The sequence below is a fragment of the Garra rufa genome, chromosome 1 (assembly GCF_049309525.1).
Source record: "Garra rufa chromosome 1, GarRuf1.0, whole genome shotgun sequence".
In the NCBI taxonomy this organism is placed as follows: domain Eukaryota; kingdom Metazoa; phylum Chordata; class Actinopteri; order Cypriniformes; family Cyprinidae; genus Garra; species Garra rufa.
This window is the reverse complement of record NC_133361.1, coordinates 9,675,139-9,679,213: the sequence shown is the minus strand read 5'-3', so window position 1 is coordinate 9,679,213 and position 4,075 is coordinate 9,675,139.

The window sequence follows — 4,075 nt, the reverse complement described above, 5'->3', positions numbered from 1 at the left end:
TGTTACCCATTTTTTTTATTCAGAATTTGTACAAAAAAAAAAAAATACAATTAATTCCTTTTTAACACTTTATGTTCAGTCACTTTTTTCAGCGTTGCAGCTGATTTGTAGATTGTATACATAGATACTCTCTAAATTTGTATATGCAAGAGAGTGTGTGTCTTTTGCACTCTGGATATGTAATTTTTTTATATATATATTTTTTTATTTGACATATTCTCAATTTGCTGTGTTAGTTCATTTGTGTGTGTGTGTGTGTGTGTGTGTGTGTGTGTGTGTGTGTGTGTGTGTGTGTGTGTGTGTGTGTGTGTGTGTGTGTGTGTGTGTGTGTGTGGATGTGTGAGAAAGAGACAGAAAAATTCTCTGAATATTTGTATTTTTGTCGATTTCCCATTCATTTCCTGTGGTCGGTCATTTTTGACCAAAGAGCACAAGTTTTTTTTTTTTTTTTTTTTTTTTTTTTTGGAATCGTGCCCTCCATTCCAAATGCCATAAAAGTCACAGAATTTGGTACCGTTCTGATGAAGCTGTGATTTTTTGAAAACTTCAAAACCGAAAATGTTTTGGTCAAAAGTGACCGAAGAGAGGTGTGTATATAATATGCATATGTGTGTGTGTGTGTGTGTGTGTGTGTGTGTGTGTTTATGAATGGGTGTGTTTTAGAGTGTCTCCCCTTCACTGCTGTGTATTTTTTTTCAGCATTGTGGAGGATTTGTAGATTGTTCACACAAAAATTCTCTGAATATTTATATTTTTGTCGATTTCCCATTCATTTCCTATGGTCGGTCATTTTTGACCGAAGAGCACAAGTGTGACTATTTTTTTTTTACGACCACTTAGCCTGCTTGAATCATGCCCTCATTTTTTTGTGTGTGTTGACATTCCAAATGGCATAAAAGTCACAGAGTTTCATATCATTCCGATTAAGCTGTGATTTTTTTTTACAATTCAAAACAGGAAAATTTCCGGTCTAAAGTGACCGAAATGCTCTAGAGGGTTAAATAAATTCTCTATGTTTTAGTTCAGTACCATTTATTTAATATTTTAAGGAGATATTTTGCTGCTAAATTCTAGTTGTGCAATAATTATCTATGTATTGTATTCCCATTTAAAATCATGCTTTTTTTAATATTTTATTTATTTTACAGTTACAATAGTAGAAGGTAAATATATGCTTAGTTGATTTACATATGTCAGTGCAAGTGTGTGGCAGCAATGCGTCACCGTACAAAACGTTATATAGTAGGTTAATTGTTTGCTTTCAATAGAGATCAGTTAGGAAAAGTTTAACAGACGTTTCAAATAGAATTTAGTAGAATTCTCACCCGGACTGTCCGCCATTTCAGATGTTGAAAATCCCCAAGTAGTTCTTGTTGCAGCCTGTTGCGCAATGCTTTCCTGGATTTGATCTAATACGTAATGGAATTTTGTAACGCGCATGCTTGGTGGTGATATTATGGCAAGCCGTTTTAGCATTAAATACTATTTGCCAAACTAGTCATAATTCTGTTTTGACTAGTCATAATTCCAATTCCAGATATCTATTCTGCAATTTTGACTCGTCATAATTGCAATCAAGATATCTACAATGTTATTGTGACTAGTCATAATATGCATTGAAGATATCTACAATATTAATTTGACTAGTCGTAATATACATGAGAGATATCTGTAATGCTTTTATGACTAGTCATATTCTTCCATTAACTTCAATTGGAAAATATTTTCAGATATCTACAAATGAGTTTTGAATAGTAGAAATTGTAATTAAAGATATCTATAAATGAATTTTCACTAGGCAGAACTGTAATTAGAGATATCTCTAATTACATTTTTACTAGTGACAATGAAATTAGAGATATCTCTAATTGAGTTGCCACTAGTGCAAATTTATGGCATGCCATTTGACATTTAATCTATTACTCGTACTAGTATCTATTTTCAAGTTACTAGTACTTATGTTTTAAATACTAGAATGTTTTCCATTAAAGGTGCCATAGAATGCATTGAGAGAATATTTTAAATTGTTCTCAGATATCTACATAGAAGGTATTTGGCATAGGAAAGGGCAAAAAATCTCCAGAAATGGTTTTACAGGTCCATTTACAACCCTAGAATTTGTCCCTAGAATGAAATGCTCTGTTATTGCCTTATTTGGAAGCTTCATGAATATTAATGAGCTCTGCTCTGATTGGCTGTTTCACAGACCGGCTCAACTCTATAGCTGGCACATGGATAAAAATATATATTTAACTAGGAGCTCTAGCCGCTTTTAATATGCGGTTTGTTGAATCTGCCGTTTTGAATCGCCGACATTTTAGTCTCATCGCAGTGATGCATGTGCTCTGTGTAAAGTTATAATGCTGAGGGAGTGCTTCTTACCATGGAATTTGAGCTGCTCGTCAATGATTCTCCAGATCTGTAAATCATTATTCATCATCAACGCAGTTATTTCTCCATCATTCACCATCATCAGTGCAGTCATCTCTCTGTTTATGTGGTAAGTGAAATCCTATGTATTGCAATGTAACAGGCTAATTAAGCTAACCGTGTCCCTTCAGTGGGGGGACGTTACCGATAATTGGGCGATGCAAATGTTGGATGCAAATGTTGGAAGCGTAACTATTAACGATCTCGGGAAAGTTTCGTAACAGTCTATGTTTTGTTGGAATTGACCCATTTTTCGGTGGTCTTTTGCAAATACTAGATTTATATAAGAAATAGGAAACGATGGTGTTTGAGACTCATGGTATGTCATGTCCATGTTCTGAACTGTTATTATTTAACTATGCCAAGGTAAATTCAGTTTTCCATTCTATGGCACCTTTAATATTTTGTAGTAGTAGATTTATATAATTAAAAAAATAAAATAAAGCAAAATGTAAAAATTAATGATTAATAAGCCAATAAGTGCTTCTCTGCTGCCATCTACTGGTTATAGTGGTAATTAGGGTAACACTTTAGAATAGGGAACACTTATTCACTATTAACTATGACTTTTTCCTCAATAAATTCCTAATTTGCTGCTTTTTAATATTTAGTTAGGTAGTTGTTAAGTTTAGGTGTTGGGTCGGATTAGAGATGTAGAATAAGGTAATGTAGAATAATGCATTAATATGCGCTTAATTAGTACAAATAAATGGATAATATTCTATTAATATGCATGCTAATAAGCAACTAGTAAATAAACTGTAAAATAAAGTGTTACCGTTATTAGATTTTGTATTTATTTATTTTCAATCAGTATTTACTTACCACAAAATGCAGTTGGTGATCTCATTTAAAAATAACATTTAAATTTGATTTTTAGGGCTTTAAAATAATTGTGTTATCAACTAGTGGCAGAGAGCATCATTGACTGACAGCAAAAACACTGACTGAAAATCAGCCGGTTTGAAGCAAATCAGTCTCACAGGACTAGTTTTTAGGATATGTGTGTGAATTAATTTTTATGGTCCTTTCAGGCAAGATAATATATATTGAAATTGTTTAGGTGGGTGTGCGTGCTGTACACTGATGACTGGTCCAACACAAAATATATTTATTTAAGTGAGGAATTAGGAAATATTAAACATGAACTGGTATGATCTGGTATTAGTATCCTTGATATTTGACCATTTCTTTAAACTAGTATTACCTTTATATATTATGAGTGTGTGTGTCGCAGTGTATATAATAAAGGTGTTGGTGTGATTAGTTAAATTTGATGTATACCTGCAGATATTTAGTTAAGATAAGTGTTTTGTGCAAGTGTGTACATTGCGAATAATATTTTATATTTTTTGTATTTTGCAGAGTCTGACATGCTTTTGGGTGAAGATTTGTGATTTATTGTATTTGTTGATGTATTTGTCATTAACATGGTGTTTGGTCATGTGACTTTGATCACCTGGAGATATGTAGAGTGGCCCATTAGTGTTTAATTTGTCTGATGACGAGCCTGCATGCTCGAAACGTTACGTACGCTATGTGATAATTGTTTTTAAAAAATACTACTTTTTTGATACTTTTGAAACTTTGGTGTCGCCAACTTTATACTTTATTTTTTCTACTTGTTGCTTTTTAGTCGAGCACT